This window comes from Melospiza melodia, chromosome 6 (genome assembly GCF_035770615.1).
Source record: "Melospiza melodia melodia isolate bMelMel2 chromosome 6, bMelMel2.pri, whole genome shotgun sequence".
NCBI lineage: Eukaryota > Metazoa > Chordata > Aves > Passeriformes > Passerellidae > Melospiza > Melospiza melodia.
The window spans coordinates 29143441-29163891 of record NC_086199.1 but is presented as its reverse complement, the minus strand read 5'-3'; the positions used below and the strand labels follow the sequence as shown (position 1 = coordinate 29163891).

The 20451-nt window shown below is 35.0% G+C and overlaps 1 long non-coding RNA gene across 1 annotated transcript in view; it reads left to right on the top strand.

The window, feature by feature from the left end:
* The first annotated feature begins 1677 nt into the window (after positions 1-1677).
* Positions 1678-20451, top strand: part of LOC134419778 (uncharacterized) — a 61115-nt gene continuing 42341 nt past the window's right edge. The window contains exon 1 of the long non-coding RNA XR_010028156.1: positions 1678-1937. This is a non-coding gene — a long non-coding RNA (uncharacterized LOC134419778). The remainder of the gene's footprint in view (positions 1938-20451) is intronic.

The window sequence follows — 20451 nt, the reverse complement described above, 5'->3', positions numbered from 1 at the left end:
TTTACTTCCTCTGATATCAGTCTCTCCACCTCATTTATTTTCCACACATTAATGGTAGCAGTCACCTTGAGCTGTTGATGCAGAGTAATTTTCACAGAAACCTTGATCAGAAACCATAAATCAGCCTGATGTGCTTTTATGGTCTAATAACATTCTGCCTGCTCCTACAGGCCCTTATGTAAAACTGCATTGCGGAGAATTCCTTGGACTGTTTTTTTCACATGCACTCCTGTATCTGAAAGACATAAAATACCTACAACATTATAAGATTAATATTCTTTGCTTAAAGCTGCAGTCATGAAAGCATTCAGGAATTAGTCTGTAGACATGAAAATATTCAAATAATAAAACAGAATTTTTCTCTGTGGATTTTTCTGTATTTAGCTCTTCCTTCCTACACTTGGTTAGAGAAACTAAATAATCTTCCCCTTCTCTCCCAGATGCAGTGCATCAACAGGCAGAGCACACTGAAGCTGAATGCTTTGTCTAGATTAGAAAATGCTAACCTGCATAGCTGTATCAGCAAATCCACGCAGTGTGGGAGACTTCTGAAGGTGAATCTTGTCTGTAAGATTCCATTCGCATTTGTAGATAAATTAAAGATTTTAAATGAAGAACTTAGAAGAGAGGTATTGATTTCAATGCTAAAATGATCATTTTCTTCCCATGAAAAAGAGAATTATTACTTACCTTTAACAATGCTTTCCCATATGACATAAACATACTTGTAAACCATAGGGGGTTTACCACATACCCCATAGTTTTGGGGTTTTTTTCAGCACCTGGTTTGAGAAGGTATAACCTGTTTTAAAGAAATCCTTAGCATTCCTCATATTTCAAGCTGGATTTTCAGCATTTCTCCCTCTCTCTCTTTCTGATTAATCTCTATGTACATCTGTTTCTACGTTTAAGGGAGAATAATTCCTCTCCCCCCTGACCTTGCAAAGATGATGTGACACACACACACACACACGCACACATTTTAATACTAATTATGTCTCAGTAACACAGGTTTGCATATACAAAAAACACAAAATCTCTGACATGCCCAGTTTAGGGTACATATGCATAATTTTTTTACTAAGTGAATTGTTCACAATTTTTGCTTTTATTTCACAAATGTTTTTAACAGAGGTTTTTGGGTTTTTTCTATTACAGAAAATAGTGCATTTTTTTGCTTTTATGACTAACTTTCTACAGCTTTTATGATGCCCCCCTGGCCAGAAGAACACGCAGCTGATAGCAGCAATCAGTGCACCAACAAATAACCATGATTCACAGCATCTTTCATGTTAGGGCTCACAGATAAATCCCCAGCACTTAGTAGAAAATGCTTGTAAAAGGCAACTTCATCATTTCAGAACCAGGTATATTTGTATCTGCAGAGAAAACAGGGCACAAGATGAGTAACTGCTCATCTTTCTCTGATGCCTCTCAAGGTATGAACACAAGTGAAATTGGTTTTTTGTTTGCAGAAGGTTTTTGCAAACTCTCTGATTTGTGAGCAGAGTATACAGGGTAGCAAGGACAGAGCAATGGAAGAAAATGGAATAAAGAAATATTCCTTTCAGATTTGCTGAATCATAGCTGAGGATAATGCAGTGATAGCACCAAAAAAGTATTCAGCGTTAAAATGGCGTCACTGTGAATGCTCGTTTCCTATCCAAAATAGCTGCATTTAGCAGCCAAACCACTTCTACAGAGGTAAAATTAAGGAGAGAATTACCAAAATTAACAGAATGTCACAATGCTAGAGTAAGAATGGTCACAAAATATCATTATTTTTTATTATAAGCTTCCAGCATTGAAAAAAATTAGTAGTTTGAAATGTGATGCATACTATCCATCTTATCTTGAAGAAACATCCTTCTAACCTTGGTACGTGGTGCATCAGTGTGAAAACAGGAGCTATCCAAGAAGAGGGACATCTCTACTCTGTATGTATGCCTTTTTTGTTTTACTGATGATTTTATAGAAATTATTATGGGGCAATTCTCTGGTAATTTCTATAATTACATAGGTTAAATCTAACTTTTTAGATAGCCACCCATTCTGCTGACTATCTTGTTGGCTTTTGTTGGCTTTATTGCTGAACTCAAAGGGCTTTGGGGTATGGAGAGACCTCGCTGATAGACAAAAATTGAAAGAAGAGGAGGATCTGTCATCTACCAATTTATTGGATTGAAATGGGCTTAGATTGGCCACCAAGGATATTTTGATAGAATGCAAAGTGTTTGTGAGCCTTGTGATGATACAGAGACACAAACGGTGTAGGTACAATTTGATACCTAGATAAGGTACACCCAAATGTACTATGGGCTACAATTGGATCTTCAAAACATGTGATTTGACGTAAAAAATGTTTTTCACAAATTTTATCTCAATTTAGTATTATAAATATAGTATTATACATTATTATATCCATTGGGGATAACCTTTTCTTTTGTAAGCCAGGAAAATTGTGACTGTGAATGCCATGAGAAGTACTTAGGAGTTTGGGATTCCTTTAATTTTAGTAACTTTTTTCAATAACTCTTGAATTCAGCTGAAAGAAATTTATATCTATTTTATATAACTATCATAGGATTGCCCAAACTGGAGCCTGCTGAAACCAGAAGGATCAATGGGGTTTATATAATTTTCATTTTGTCTAATATTTGACAGTGATTTAATTCTATTTTTCTTTTCAACATCATTATAATAGAGTGAATTTTATGCTCTCAAATGTGTGTGTGCGTGCACATTCATTTTATAAACATTTCACAAATATTTTTCTATTGCCTATGTCATTGAAGAAACAATGGAAAATGCCAAATATTTTGTCTTATTTTTGGAGTCTCTAGTAATTTGCTTCCTCCACAAAACCTAATCTTCCTTGTGATTGCTCTCCCAGTCATCACAGCATTTGTTTGCTTTTGTTTTTACATTTAAGCTGCTATAATTTGTGATACTTAGTGTTCTGAAGCTGAGAAAATTCCTTCCTCAGTGGTGGTCAATGCTTCGCAGAAAGGTTAACTTGTCAGGATTCCACACATGGAAAGAAGTGAGATCTGAACAACAATAATTGCCAGAGTTTTGTCTATTAAATTATTTGAACAAAAAAATTCTCTTTTTTCCTTTGTTTATTACACATCACAGACTGTCTTTACAGAGGGTAGTGGTTTACCATATTGAATCTTCCTGTTGTTCATGCCTGAAAGCAGCTATTCAGATCATTTTGTATGTATTCCAAGAAAATGGGTAGTTATTCCTAATACCACATTTATTCTAATTACATATTTGGCAATCACCGCTGAGAAGGAAGGCTGTGTCATGCTTCTCATTGCAGAGACATATATCAAAGCTACCTCTGTACCAGATCTACTGAAAATATATTTTTACTCGCTTTCCCAAAATGTTCCCCTATTTTGATGCTAATTAAAAATGCTGCTGTTTTCCTTAACAAATTTCTTGTCAAGAATTCAGTAATTTTTTCCTTAAAGCTCAAGGACTGTTTGGCAATTAGTTCTTAAGAATACCTTCACCATCTCTTTCCCAGATGGGTCCCATGTAAATAATTCCCTTTGTTGTTTTGCTATTAGTAAAACACGAATCACTTGTTTTACTGAGATGCAGAAATATAGTAACACAGCACTGAGATCTTAAACATGTGTGGGTGGCTGAAACAGAATTTTGAACTCCTGTGGATGGCACCAAAAGCACATGTGTTGAAAAGGGGCTATTAAGACTGCAAACAAGTTATATAATGCACACTTTAGAGATTTTGTGACAGTAATGTGAATAAAAGCCATTTTTAGAAAAAAAAGTGTCAGTCTATCTAGTAAGCAGAAACTTGGTTGTCTTGCTAATGACTTGAAATTTGAAATTTGTTTTCTGGTTTCTGTTAATTTGTTCTTAAGTAATAGAAAATCTAGATGTGCCTAAAGTCTAAAATACAGTTCTTTGGTTCTTATTTCTTCAGGATAAAAATCAGGCTGTTTACTAGGCTTGGAAGTAGCTTCCCAGGGAGCTTATACTTGTTTTATTTCTCAGTCTTCTTTCTGTCTTGGGTTCATTTTCTATCTAAATGTAACTCCCATATTTTATGTACATTTTGAGTATGTTTTTTTCCAGTTGTTATCCCTAATCTGGCTAACATTTTCCCTACTTCCTTAACAGAAGCAAATGAAAATATTCAAGGAAAATAGTCAGTGATTCATTGTTGCTTCAAAAGTCCACAAAAATTTTTCTTTTTGTCTATTTAACCTCCAGTAATAAGTGAACTTCCATTCAGCCACTGATCTGCGCATAAGCCTGACAAGGAATGTAGGAAATTCTAGAAACGGGCAAAAAGAAATGATACGCTTCCTTTTTAGGTGAAAAAACTTTCGTAGTATTCAATCTAAACCTTCCCTGGCACTATTTGAGACCACTTTCCATTCTGCCACTTGTTATGTGGGAGAAGAGGCTGACATCCACCTCCTAACATCCCCTTTCAGGGACTTGCAGAGAGTGATAAGGTCCCCTCTGAGCATCCTTTCCTCCAGCGTGAACACCCTCAGCTGCTCCTTATGTAACTTGTGCTCCAGACCCTTCCCCAGCTCTGTGTCCTTTTCTGGACACTCTGCAGCACCTCAATGTCCCTGTTGTAATGAAGGGCCAAGAACTGGATGCAGGATTCAAGGTGTGGCCTCACCAGGGCTGAGTGCATGGGGTGGTGACTGCCCTGCCCTGCCCCACACCGGCCAGGATGTCCCTGGCTGCCTTGGCTACCTGGGCACACCTTGGATTGTGGTCAGCCAGGGGTCAACCAACAACCCCAGGTCCTTTTCTGCCAGGCAGCACTCCAGACACTCTTCCCCAAGACTGTAGTGTTTCATGGGGTTTTTGTGACCAAAAATGCAGGACCCTCACTTTTCTTTTTTTTTTATTTTATTTTTTTTTAAATTCAAAATTCCTGTTGGAGCAATCCACCTATGCAGCCTGATTTCACTCAGGGGTCAGAGAGGCCAGCCGATGTGTATCTCTCTCTCTGTTTTGCCAGGTAGGTCCTGTTGAAGTATTTCTATTCTTTTGGGACTGGGAAATCTTTGATGTGATGGAAGGAGTATTTGGATTCATGTCATCCAGGCATGCTCAGAATGCCGTATGGCAAGGCATGAGCTGCAATGCATGTTAATTTCAAAAGCACTGTTCAGTCTTGGGAGGAATTTCCAGACTTGTGGTACAGGTCATAAGAGTTTTCCTCATTGTTTCATTTCCAAATATTCTAGACTTCAGAAGAAAGTTGTCATTTCGGAACATCAGCCCCAAAACCATGAAGGACAAAAGAAGTGCAGTAGCTATTCAATAATAATGAAAGAAAATAAGTAGTTTCCAACACCACTACATTAATAAAAAGGAAGGAAAAAAAGAAAGATTGGAACAGGTTTTGAGAGAATTTCTGAGAGAGCAATAACAAAACCAGAGGAAAATTAGACTGCAAGTTCAAAAGGCTGTAATACCACCTGCATGGATATTTCTTACTGAGGAACCAAAATTAATCTGAACTCTGAACCTTTTGAAGTTCTCTCATCACTCATGCAAATACATCTCTATTATAGGTGGATAGCAGTTTGGTTTCAGCTAATATATTCAAAAGTGTTCAACAAGACTGAGACATATTCAAGTATTCCATGTATCTATAATGGCTTGAACTGAATTCAAATGCCTTGGGGGCCCCCCTGTGTATGGTGAAGCTCATAGAATTCTATATCAAATAACCTCTTTTCTTTCTTTGAAGTGTCATAATTTATTGGCAAAGTTTTATCTCTTTCCTATTGTGCAGGTCATACTGTAATTAAACCAAGCACTTAAAGGTAGGAAACAGACACATTTCAGAAACCCTATTTAGTAGTTTTTCTGGGGAAAAGAATATTATTTTCATTAATAAGAAAAGCAAATTAATTATAAGGATGGTGCTGCTGCCTTAAATGCCTTTCTTCTTTCATTCAAAACAGAATTTTATTAATAAAAAGAATAAGTATGCTCCTTGCTTTGATTTTTGAACTGCAATAAAATGTGTCATCTGGGTTTTTATTTACTTATTTTTATTTTAAAATCTGGCCTCTCTTCATTATGTCTTTATGAAACTGTAGAAGGAAGGTTTAAAAAAGACTTTGAAATTTTCCACATCTTTCACATCACACCATCTGATTCAGTGGATTGAGGCACATAAAGTCCCAAAATCTCAAGTGATATGCAGACAGTGTTTCACTCATGTTGCTAGCAAAAGAGCTTTCATTTTGTTTATTCAGACTTCATTCTTCCTTGAAGTAAGATCTGCATCCTTTCTAAATGAGCTAAAACAGGAAAGGAATCTAGGAAGGGCTTTTGTTTAAGAAGCAACTGTTAGATGCTATATTTGAAGATCTTTCTATATATACCAAACAGATTTCAAAGAGATTTAATGTGATGTTCAAGTGCATTTACGTGTCTAGATCATTTCACATCACTTAAAATTCCTGCCTTAATGTTTATCTTAATTAATAACTGAAAAGAGTAGGAAGAATACTGTTTCTGCTCACAGAAATCAGGAAAATATGATCACTGCAGAGGAAAAGAAATGTGCTTCTCAAATAAATACATAGATAATAATATCCATTATGATTCTTATGTTCCTGCAGAGATGTACTGCAAGTAGATATCCGTCTACTTAGCATTCAAAATTTTGATTTGTTACTCCTCCTCTGTAAGGATTATTTTGTCATCCTCTTCTTTCTGTGGGTAGGATGAAGTATTGCTATTGGAGGTGAGGACCAACACAAGATGCTCTGGAAGAGTGGACCAGTGGGAATAAGCCGTATTCCTTATACATCTGGAATGGCAGGTGTGCTCTTAAATAAATTTCCAGGGGCTGGAATTCCCTCAGACCTTATAACTGGCACATGTTAATGTTTCTTGAAGTGTCCAGGCCAGAGCTAGCTAAATGAGAAAAATCTTTGATAGGTGTTTTATGTATAGAGCAAATGACTGACAGGTCAGTAAAGGATACAGTATTTATACTTGTCTATAATGTAATTTTCTTCTAATGTTCTCAGATTTCCTTATGGTACTCCTTAGGTGAACATGCAATCACTAGTTATAGAATGTCTCTAGTTAAAGAATATATTTTAGAATAACAAAATTAGATATAATGATTTAATATTACTACTTGTGAAAGAAGGATTAATAGTACTCCTTCTAAATATGACTTTCTCTATAATTTGATTCTGCCACTGCACAGGACTCTGTTGAAATACTGCTAAATTAATGTAATTTAAATTAAGAAAGCAACATAAAGACTTGGAATAAAGTTCTGAGGTGTAACTAAAGTAATTTGAGAAAAGTAATGTGAACCATATTTGGATGTATCTTGAATCTTATTCACGGGCTGTCCACACATGTTTGCCACCAGACATTAGTGTACGTGGTCTTCAGGCTTTATACAGTGCATTTTTTCCTACTTGCTAGCATATAATATGATTAATTGCCTCTATACATTATCACTTATTTAAAGTGTAAAATTTATTATTTTTCATATTATTAAAGAAATAAAAATGAATGTGTAAAGTATAGGAATCTAGATTTATACAATTCCATTAATTGGTAATTGGGTGACATAAAGTTACCATATAAATTTAAATTCTAGTAAATAATTTTTACTTAGGAAAAAAGAATTTGCTAATTGACTACCTTACATGTCACTTATTCACTGTTTAATTCATATAGGCACCAAATAAAAAAAATTACTCATTCTTTCCTCCATCTTTTTAGCTGATAGTAGAATTGTTGCACTGTATGAAACACCAAGACTTGCACTCTTTATCTACCTATCTGTTTGGTACTGCAGGAAAGAATACAGTATTATTAATAAAATATCACTAAATAAATCATTAGTATATAATATAGTTATATATTTCTTTATATGATTAATAGTCTTAATTCTGTTTCTGACCAGAAATTTTGCAGCTGATCAGGTCCTGATCCTCATAGGCTCTTACTCTGGGAGTAAGATTTTTGATATTTTGGATGTCTACCTATTGGTGTGCCATTCTACACTGTTAAAGGCAAAGATGAGGAAATGCCAGTTTCCCACTGAACTCTGCTTGGGTATTTTTAATGTAAATATTACATCAGTTCCTAATTTCACTCCTTCATAACTATTTAACTTTCACAATAAGGATAGTGGGGTCACAGAATCATAGAATGGTTTTGATTTGAAGGGATGTTAAAGATCATCTAGTTTCAACTGCCTCCCCTATGGGCAGAGAGACTTTCCACAACTTCCCCGGGTAACCTGTTCTAGCGCCTTACCACCATCACAGGAAATAATTTCTTCCTAATATTGAATCTAAACCTACCCTTTTGCAGTTTAAGGCTATTCCCCCATTTAGTCCTATCACTAAATGCCCTTGTAAAAACTCCCCCTTCAGCTTTCTTTCAGCCCTCTGTAGGTAATGAAAGCCTGCAGTAAGGTCTTTCTGGTGCCTCCTCTTCTCCTGGCTGAAACCCAAACCTAATTCAGATGTAGGTTTTGATTTGCATACATGTCATTCCAAAAGATGATGAAAAACCCCCCAAAAATGTCTATATCCAAGTATGGCCATGTCTGCCTTGCTTTATTGTTTCTTGAAAGTCTGTAAACAGAGTTGATCTAGCAGAGAGTATCCACACGCATACCATAATGCACTGTTTTATCCCAGTTTTACTGGCATCCCTCATGCCTCCTTTATCTTTTCCAAATACAGTGTCGTGGTTTATGTAAGACCAATGTAAGAAACTTTGACTGAAACTTTGACCAACATAAGAAACTTGGATTTCTGCTGTTTGTTTCAGTATATCTATCTTTCAATATTCAATATAATTTAGGCAGAAACTAAGTAGGAACTGGAGTATTCAATGGTGTTTAATTAGGAAGAGAAAAATGAATGACTTCTCATTAATAAATCAGAAAAGCGAGGCCAAAAATCAAAATAAAATCCCAAATCTCAAACAAGCATATTCTGGAAGAATTGCCAAGATACTGAAACACCTGTAATGAAGTTCACATCTGTCACCCCCACACAGTTTTGGGTGTACATGGCTAGCAGCCACACAAAGCTTGATCCCTTCCAGAATGGGAAAAAATTCTTCAACATCCTTTGTTGTTGTTCAAGAGTAGGGAACCACTCTTTTCTGATGGGATTACTTCTGATATAGATGAAAAAGTCAGGAATTGTAGTAAGGAGAGCAAGTGCTTGCTTGTTCAGAGGTCTTCTTAAGATGGATGTCAGGGAATTTTGATCAGGGTGCTAAGGTTTCTGCCCATTGCTATGACAACACAAAAAGAATCTAACCGATCGAAACAGGATTGTGAGAGAGAAAGTAAGAGTCTACAGGCCATAATTTCCACTGAAAAACATGTTAATCATATTTCAGCACAGCTCTTCATAAAATTGTGGGAACTTGTAACTTTAGCAATACAGCCCAATGTATGTAGGGAAATCAGGTCAATGGGACACTGTGTGATTGCTTTGGAAAGTAAAAAGTGCAGAGAAGTTTAACTATTACTGTTTGTATTTAAGGGTAGCAGTAGGCAGCACCATGCAGTTGTTTGAGTTAGCATTTTTGCTCAGTTTGTTGTGTTCACATAGTGACTTTTCAATACCTAGAAGAAAACATTTTAGCCAAAGGCAGAAGCATTTGTGACCTGTGACTATAGGCAGATTATAGAGCACGTGGGCGTATTTCTGTGGTGATAAATACACTGGGTAATTAAATCACAAGGACATGTTTTTAGACTTCTGTTTTTTAAACTCAAAGCACAGTAACATTGTTCTTCTGCATAACTACAAGAAATAAAAAGTGGTTAACAATCTTTGATGTGATTGACCAGAGACAACCCAAAACTTAGTATTTAACTCTTACTAACTTGAAAAAAACTACAAAGAATTTCACAGTGAAAACTATTTAATTTCTCTGTACATTCTTCAGTGTCATTGGGAGTAGAAAGGAAGAGTGCTAAAATTAACCCTTCCCTTTCCAGTAGTCTATCAGTCTTTATGGGTCTCCTTCATTACTAATTTGTATAACAAAAATGATGTTTGATTTTGCTTCTACATGAGTGAGTATTGATTTAATTATGTATGGAAGAAGAAATACTTTCTCAGGCAATTTGCCTTCATATGTAAGATTAACTATATGACTTTAAAACAAAAATTAATCAAAACTCTGTTTGAGTCTTGATGTGAACTAATGAAGCGGCTCATGAGTTTCTTGCAATAAGACCTCATGGCACTTTGACATTTCTGCTGCTCTGTTGGCTTATTTCACACGTTAATTACAATAGTCAGAAACTATTTCAGAACAAACAGCAATGCACTATGCAGAATTGTTACCCTTGTCAATACTCTGCGGAAAGCCCGTTGCCAAGGCTATTCATAATCCTTGCTTATTTGGAAGGGAAGGAACACCAAAATGTGTGCAATGTCATTTCTGTGGATGCATGTTTATAGGTATCTCATGCCTTTTCTCATTACTCCCCAGATCACCTCCTTTTTTTGTATCCACTGTTCATTTTCTTTCAGTTCACACTCTTATGGGGCTACATGGACCAGGGACATCTCCCTTGCTATAGTGATATTTTTTGATTTGTTGGTTTGAGTTTTTTAATATACTTCTGTAGATAATGAACCCCAAAAAGCCACATGGTGTTAAGCTCTTAGAATGAGAATTCTTTTAACATGTTAATAAGACTAAGGTCAGTACAGACTTATGCTTTTATTTAATATTAAGGTCTATATTTCATAAAAATATGAGGGGAAAAAGCCTTTAGAAAGCTGTGTATAGTTTACTTTGATAAACTGCAATCAAGTGCTTGAGGTGTAACCTGCATGGGAATGAATTTATTGTGCATAAGGTAAAAAGAGTTTTATCAAACAGAAAATACTGTAGGTGCATCTGGGAAAACCCAGGGACTGGTTCTAATTAATTATTGATAATTTTCAGGTATGTCTGGGTTCAGAGATATCATTGTAACAACAGTTACTTAAAAATTTTTGCGCACCAGATGGAATACTATGTCTAAAAAAATAAACAAAACAAAAAGTTTTTAATAGCAGGTTGTTTATTCTGTGTAAATAAGACTAGCAAATCCAGAAAAACTAGTTAAAACCCTCTTGTTTTAGCTTTAATATAATTACCCAATTCTTTCATGACTGTTGATGAATTCTACCCTCTCTGCATTGATAGCTAAACCTTTTCATGTCATATGCAGTCTTTCACGGATTTGTGTACTCAGAACCTGATATAGCCTCATTTCCTACTTTTCTTCATTAGTTATCTCCTCTGGACTGTTATCATCTCTGTCTTCCTTCTGCTTCTATTACTTTGCCAACAGAATATCTGTATTGTGACTTTGATCCTGTCCATGTCATGTGAATGGTATAGCTATATAATATTACATGCATCTGTGCAATTTTTTTACTGTTTTTTGATATTTTTTTATTAAGTCTGAACCAGTGGAAATGTTAGCAGTGACTTCAAAACCAAGATCCTTGAGTTTACTCTTTTAAACCCAACAAAACAGATAAGAAAATATGCTGCTTTCACTGTAATTTCCATAACTTATTTGGAAATACTAATAAGTAATATCCTTAAAAATAGAAAGGTCACAGTGTCATTTCACAGTAAGTGAACTGATTTTTAGTCCTAGTGACTATTCTTACTGTACAGACTGGGTAAGCATTTGGAGTATTGCACTGGTTTGAGCAACCCTCTCTTCAGTTTCTCTGTACTAAGAACTAATAAATAATTTTCTTAGCCTAGTGGGAATAAAGAAATGTATTTGCTGATGGCTGTGACTTCTCCTCAAAATTATTTTGTATGTGTGCCATATTTTCTCAGGTCTGCACTGGCTTTGCCTTACTGATGCCTCTTTGAAGTGAACTCAGGGAGTTCCTTCATTGCTCTGATGGACTGTTCCTTAGGATTGCTTCATTACTGGAGTATAAAAAAGTTTATAAGTTTAAAAGTATAAACTTATAAACAATCTTTCCAATCCTCTGTTCTTAAGGTGCAACTTTGCTGTAAAATGCATTCTACCTGAAAGTTTAGGTGCATTTGGAAGGGGAATTGGAAAACAAGTTTCTCCTATAATAGACCTAGAGTGATAATAGAAATGATGAAAAGAAAAGCTGGGAGTGAATCTGTCTTCCAAGCAGTTGTAGAGACATTTTTATATGAATGACCCTGTTGAATTGCATTTCTAACATGTCATCACAGATCAAGGTTGCTAGAACCTGGATGAGGAGCTAAGCATCTGTGTAAGTTATAGGAAATGTTGTTCCATTTGTCTACTCACCAATTAGTTTCACTGCTGAGTTGAATGAAATAAAATATTTCTGGACAAACCTGGACCAACGTGGAAACATGGGAGGTGTGTATATTAGAGTGGCCTTTTTTTTTGTGTGAGTAAAGGTTAAAGAGTCAATCTCCTTTTTTAATTGTTTTTACTTCTGAGCCAGGGCTGGCTCTCCTAATGATTATGAGCAGGACAGATGCTCATTCAAAAATGAATAGTTGGAATGAAGACAAGGAAGAAAAGAACAAATCATGAGTGCATTAAATTCAGTTGAGTGTGTGTCAAGTGGCAAGAGTTGTGTGCACTTTTGCTATGTTTTTATGCAGGCATGTCATGATTTACCTATTTATTGAAAGTTTTACATCTTCTGCTTGAAAGACAACTCAGCTATTGTCTTGTCTCTTGGCCAGTACTGGAGCAGGAACTCCAAGAATAGAGCCTCTTGTGAAAAATCAGACTATTTTGGTTCCTGTGAAGATTCTCAGCTTTGCCACTGTAGTGGTGAAACAAGAAGGAAGCAGCAAACATCGGCAGAGCTCCTCTGTGTTGAGAGTCACAGGTACACTGACTCCACAGCCCAGCTTGAGGGCATAGCGGGGTGTGTTCTTTGCAAAGTGTCTTAATGTGCATCTGGGTCTAGACTGCCTGAAACTACATCCGAGGATGTTGACTAGACTTGACATTCTCTCCAGATGAGCACTCCCACGATGTCCAATTACAGTCTCAGACTCTGAGCCAGAGGGGGTGATAAGGGAATTTGGCCTGGAGAATGCCTTTGAGGGTGAATATAAACTACCTGAGTCAACGAGTCTTAAGCATACCAATACTAAAACTGGTTTCATCCTTTTGGGTTTTTCAGTTTCTATCAAGGAAAACATGATGAGTGATATTAAATATTGTAGAACACAGTTTACCTAGAAAACCTAAAATCAATCCTTCACCAAATTGCTTTTAAAATACCTGTTTCTGCTTATTAATGAGTGAGAGATGACTTCAGTTAGATGCATTTTTAATTTTGTGTCTTTGAAAGATATGTCTGTGTGCAACTCCGAGGATTAAATGTTTATTTTGTACTCAACAGTTTTTTGTCCCTTAATTTCTCAAATTATGTTTATTTGAATGTGAGAAGTAATTCCCTTTTCCCTTTCAGTTTTCCTGTTGAATTTCCAGTCCTTTAGTACTAGTCAAAGCCATTCATTAGCTTTGAATATTATGTAGAAATAGCAGGATAAAGAAAACGGTTTTTGTTCTGCTGACCTTTTACTTCTAAACAAGTAAAATCTCATAGAACAAAACAAACCCCCAGTCACTCAGACCTTAAATATATTATTCCATTACTGCTGCCTTTATCTTGCTCCTCTTTTCCTTTTAATGACAATTCATCTTTTCAAATAGGTTAAACTGGGAATACTCTGGGAATAAAACTGGGTTAAATGTGGGAATTTTTTTGTATTATTCATGTGCTTTAAGAAATTCCATTAAGAAAAAGAAAATGAGCATTTTGTAATTTAATACCCACAGCCTTCTGTAAGACAGTTTCTGAATTAATAAGCTTCACTTTGCATCCTTGTTGATCAGTCACGATGTATTGAACAGAAGGCCCATATTTATGATCAATTTTCAAACATACCCTTAAAGCACTTTTGTTTAGCTTCTCAGGAGGATATATAACTTAATATCTTTATTCAGGTTTGCACAGACATCAGGGGAAATTAGACAAATCTATGTGTGAGTGCTACTTATAACAAAAGCTCTTCTGTTTTAAAGGAACAAAACTGGATCTCTCACAGATTTTAAATTGCGTATTAAAATTTATTACATTTTAGAAAGTTATGACACCAAGAGGAAGTAAAGATGGTCATCAGACAGGGTTAAATTTAACTGAAAAAGTAACAAAATAGGCAGAACTCAACATTGCACAATTTAGCACAATCATACCCCAAGGTGAATTGACATGACACTACTGTATAGAGTTTCACTCCCTCAAAGACCTGAAATGTAATAAGAGGATGATGTTAAGAATAGAGTTTAAATCTGTGTTTTTCTGTTAGCGTAAACTGAGTCACTGACTCTATGAAAGATAACTAATTTGTTTGATTCCTTTAGAGAAGGGCTTTTATTTTAAATTTTTAAGTGGTGAGGTAGGATTAGAGGGAAATGTGGGCTTTCTTCTGCCTCTATATTAATCTTCTGTAGAGACAATTGTTTCTACATTGTAAAATTTTTTAAAGTTTTAGGTAGAGAAACAAAATAGTTTTGGGTGGGGAGAGAGAAAGTCTGGAAATATGGAACACTGAATATCTTATAAAACCCAGCAAATACTTTAATTACATTGGATGACTATAAAGGAACCCTACAAAGCAGTTGAGTGCTATGAAACTAAATATAATTTGTGGAAGTATAATAAAGATATAAAGGCTACAGATGAAATTACAAACTGGAAAAAATATGTCAGACCACTCAATATTTTTACAAAATACCTATAAATACAATCTATATAAACAGATGATAAAAGACTGTAACTGAATTTTGAAAATACAGTTATTACTAGAAATCTGTGCACTAGGATTTCCATAACTGGCATTTTCTGGTGAGTGATGAATTTACATTTATGCAGCAATTACACAGTTTTTCTCAATTATTTTGATGCAATAGAGCTAAAAGCTTTTGTGTGAAAAGTAGCAAGGCCCATAATTATTCATGGAGCAAGAAAAGGCAGCATTGTATGTGTTTCTTAAAAGATTCCACACATTTAGTATGATCATTATTATTGATTCAAAAGCTTAGAACATTCCAGATTCTTGCTCTGCAAGAGTTGTGGTTTCTGTTTATATATAGTCTAGTCTAAATCTAGTAAAAAAACCTAGCATCACATCTAAATTAAAACTTTTATCATGATCACACTTTTTCTTAGTTATTGAGTTACTATATTATAATACAACCCTGCAACAATATACTTATAGTACTAGTCTATTATATAAATTTGTCATGTTAGTCAACCCAACTTTTCCCTATTGTCTGAATGAACTGTGGTGTAAGCCTGGAGTTGTTTTATGTTCTTGTCCCAAGAGAAAGGTAACTGTGGGTGGTGTGTAAAATCAAAGAAAGTGATACAGTGAGAACTGTTGTTTCTCTCTCAAGTATTTGCCAGGTATATTGTTGTTTTTGTCACTTTAGAGAGCGTTAAAATTTCTTACAATTGCTCAGCTTTTGAAAATACTTTGAATTCCGTCATTTTAATCACAATCCAAATGTGTGAAAATTGGTTTTTACACATATACACAAACACAAAGACATATTTCTGCCTTTACTGAAGAGGAAAATCAAGAAAATACAAAAACATTAAATTCTTAGAAAAAAGGTTAAAAAAAATAAGAAAGAATACATATGACATGTAGTCACTTTCTCTTTTTCTCTCTGGCTTTTATACTAGGGAAGCCTAGCAAGGAATAAGAACCTGAATGTTAAAATACTCAGCTAAGCTCCCCAACAAGCACAAAATTGTAAATCTATGCAAAAGCTATCTTATGACAAAGATATTGAACTTTAAACGTCCAAGATCACATCCAATACCTATGAAAATTGCCCATTTACAGGAAATGCATTTAAATTGGCTTTGTCCAAGCCAAATACAGGGAAATGATAGCTGAAGGAGCATAATTATGTTAAAATGATTCAAGAAGGGTGACAGTCTGTTGTGAAGCCTAATCAGTACCTTGGCTGTATCTGCGGGCACAGAATGGTCAAGAACAATCTACTGAACTGCTAGTCCTCAATTATCATCATCTTTGACTTGCTGCCTAAGTACATGCAGTATTCCAGGGTCAGTGCTAATACAATCTGGATTTCTGTGTGACTAACCATCCTTCAGAACACTGAAATACAGTTTTTATTGTCTTTTCACCACCTCTTGTGTAATTTTAGTAGTTAAGCAATACAAAATTTTTGCAGCAGGATGATCTGATCCATCCTCCTTCACTACTATTTCAGGTTGCTAGATTTTTCATTTCACACTTTTATGTCATTTATGATTTGCAGCATTACATCAGAAGAAATGCTTAGTTTTTTAGCTGTCTTGGAAGGATGTGATTATGTATTCTTGAGACAAGTGTAATTTATAAAAAAACCTTATTCTAATCAGTGTCATAAAAATACAGACCTGAATTGTATTACTAGGCTTTGTAGATGTGTACTATACATTATACAGTATTTACTCTAATGGCTCTAATAAATCTTTTTCCACCACTTCAATAGCTTTGTCCTTCCAACATATTTTTAAAATACTTTCTTGTCCAGTTTCCCTGATAACTTGTTTTTATTTCCATAGGATTTAATTCAATATGGTCATATAATACCTTTAAAAGAAAAAATTCAATCAAACAGATATTCTCCACATGTTATCCTTTATTTTCTTCGAGTCTAATATATAGGTAAAATAATGCTGTTCCGCTACACTTTTTGTTTCTTTATTTGCTCCCAATTTACAATTAAACAATTTTTACTGCCAATTTCTCTTATTTCCACATTTTCATTCAGAGTATTTGGTTTCAAGTCCTACAGTATAAATTCTCATCTCATCAGTCAAGCTGACATTTAGGGCACAAATATTTATGACATTTCTTTTAGAAATAATAAGTCTTTTAATAACAACAGGCACAGTCAGAACCCCCTGATTACTCAATATGAGTGTTATTTCTGTTCCCAGCATCCTTCCCTCCAATTCATTGGTATGGGATTGACTTCTGTTGTAGTTTTGTTTTACCTCCGTCTACATATTAAAATTGCATAGGATTCATACCAGCCACTTTTCAGTCTTCTCCTCAGTTCTTTTTCTCTACAGTTCCTCTTATCATCAGCACCAGCCCCAAACCCCAAGGAGATACAATGCCAGCTGCTTTCAGAGAGCACATCCATTAGTTCTGTGTCTCAACAGATATGTGTGTAATTTAAATAACACCTGCCTGGGATTTATCTGTTGATTTCATTATCTTGTTCCCTTTACTGTCTTCCCTGAAGGATCAAGTCAATGCAACTGAAAGCCATCTGAGCCATCATTTTGCTGAGGTGTTCAGTTGTGCTTCATCTGCTTCATTGGGGAATCATAAAGTGTCATTTGTGTGGTTTGAAGAAAGATTAATGGATTTGGAGGGTTTTTTTTTTCTCTCCTCAGAACCCTTTCCCACTTAATTTCTGTAGTTCATATCTTTGCCTCTGCCTTTATCTCTGCACAGTCTTGTAGTCTCTAGATCCTCTGTAGCAACAGGTGGTTTAATTCTCCTGAGCAATGGGCACAGAATCTCCTCTTGGCGTTGGTATGCTTCTTGAGTCATCTGTGGCTCTTCAATCTCAAAACTCTTGTCAAATCTCTAAATAAGCTAATGAGATTGTCAAGAGAAATGTTTTTCAGAAACCTAATATTATCTAATAAGTTGCAATTAACCAATTGTGAGATCTAATTAAGTGTAAAAAGATCATGAGTACTTAATACATTCCACCAGGTAAACCATACTATGGTTTAAAACATTACAAAAAAGCAAAATATTTTTGCAGTGTAAAAAATGAAAATTTCTGGGCTGTTTTTTAGGACACTTAATAGCAAAAAAAACCAAAATCATATCTCTGGAATGTTGCTTAGGTGATTGCAGCAGGACATGGTCTATCAGAATTGCAAGCCTAAATATAGAAGACCTTTATGCTTAATGACTGTATTTCTCACTTAATGACTGTATTTTTAATTCAGATGCAGGTATAAAAATTATAAGGAGGAAACACTGTGGCACTGCTGGCATGGAGATTGTATGTTTATTTGAGCATTATGCTAAATCTGTCAGAGTTAAGAATCATTTAAAAAAGAACAATTTCTTCAATATTTTTTACAAAGCTACTCCAGTCATTGCTCATCCTTTGCACTCTGAAAGCAATTCATTGTGAAATACATTTCTAAGAAAATTTGCATCTGTTGATATAAAAGATAATATTTCCTGTGGAATATGTAGCTATGTATCAAAGAGAAAAATTTATCAGTGGCCAGGTCTTGTATCTCCAACAGCAGAAGATTCAGTTAACTGAAGGTTCTGTTATATGACAGACATTTAATACTTCCTTTTATTTTTTCCTTACAAGAGGTTATAGTTTGCTCTCTGTGTACAGAAATCTAGTACTTATTAATGTACAGAGAATACCAAATCAGTGCTGACAGGGGAAGGAAAACTTTCATGTGAATTAGACCTTAGTGTGACCGTGTTGACCTATGAGCTGAAATTCTGACTCAGCATGTCTTAGGTTTCCTTTTTCCCCTTTCACGGTCTAAGGCTGTAATTCTTTTGTGTTTAAGCTAGACCTTGGAAATTCCACTCTGGCTAAGCCCAGTTGTACAGTAGGACTCAAGAGCTGCTGCACACTGAGGGGTTCATTTCAATACTGCATTGAGAAACAGCATAGGATTCAGATTGATGGTTATAAATTATGTAAGCAATAGAACTTTTTTTGTTTGTTTGTTTTAATTTTGTTCAGCTTTGCATGTTTTTCTTAAAATATGCCATGAATTAAAAATGGATTTCTTTTATTAAGAGTATAATGTAGAAAAAGAGATTTCTTCCACGTAATGCAAAATTCATTCAGTGTTAGGGAATCCAAAATGCTTTATCTGAAAATTCAGAAAGAACTCTAATAAGTCCTCTGGACAACAGGGAAGGCAGACTGTGGGAGAGGTATAACAGCCTCTGTTACTCTGTGTCCACAGAAGAGTCACTGAAAAACTTTTATGTACAACACCCACACAGTGCCTGTGAATGTGAGGATTTGGCCAACAGAGGAATTAAAGTCTGTTATTTCTCACAGTGATGTGTGGGATGTCTAGAAATAATGAACTCCAGTAAACTGAAATAACAATTTAATAGAATTCTCCATCTCTTTCCTTTATTTCTTCTCAATGTAATAATAACTAGTTACGGTAAGGAAAATACAAAAAAAAAAAAGATTTTGTTTTTCAATTTGTTTTTATGGATGAGTTTACAAATATAATTAATGCACAGAAAATATTTTTAGGAAGTATACATTCCTGTAGCTCACCACTGCATTTTAGCAATAAAGTTTTATATTACATATACATTTTTCATTGGTAGTGTAGCAGCCTTTAAAATTAGTATATTAAATATATAAAGGGAACACAATTTTTTTAATTTAATGAGAACACAATAGTTCAAATAATATTTAAGGTAATAAATTATTTAACAAAACCAAACCTATAGTTAAAAACACAGCTACAGTTTCTTGGATTTAAGTGATTTGTATGTATAAAACTACTTCTCTTTCACATACTGCAGCTTGATGGTCTATCTTTGCACCAAAGTGGGATATGAAGCCAATAGAGAGAGAAATAGATGATTAAAAAAGACTGTGCAATACAGCTATTAGACGGCTGAGAGTTTCCAAGATTTGGGGCCACAGGAGATAAAATAAACCAGGTAAAAGACATATGGTAAAGGTCCTTTTCTGACTTCGTTTTGGTTGTTGTGCTTTATTGATTTTTTTGATCTCAAAACTTTCAGAATGTGATGGCTTCGAGATATTGAATGCACTTGAGACAGGACAATAAGGGCCTGGCTTGAAACTATTCATTATTCTGATTTTTATTGTGGTACTGTCGCTTCTGTACTCAAAACCTGAGTGTACAAAGTGGGATAGAAATACTAAGACATGGGAAAATTAATAGGCTGTTCAAATCCATCAGGTTTCACACGTCTTATGTAGCAGATGAAGGAAGAGAAATATGGATAGTACTTTGTTCTACTCTTGCAAGGAACATGGAGAATCTATCTTTAGGCTGACAGCAAACATCATCGTATAACAGGCCAGAGAAAAAGAATGATTTTTAACAGTGTTTACCTTTTTATTTTCACAAATAAGAAACAAAACCGGTAAATGTATTTTTTAATTTTCCCCACAGACATATATTAATAAAAGTAGAATATTTGTTTTATCATGATGAAGGCGTTGTTTTTTCACACAAGAGATCATACTGTGTTATTTATAGAGTATCTAGGGGATTACATTAGTTAAGATACAGTTAAGTTTTAGAAATTGGTATAAAATCAGTTGCTGATGGACTG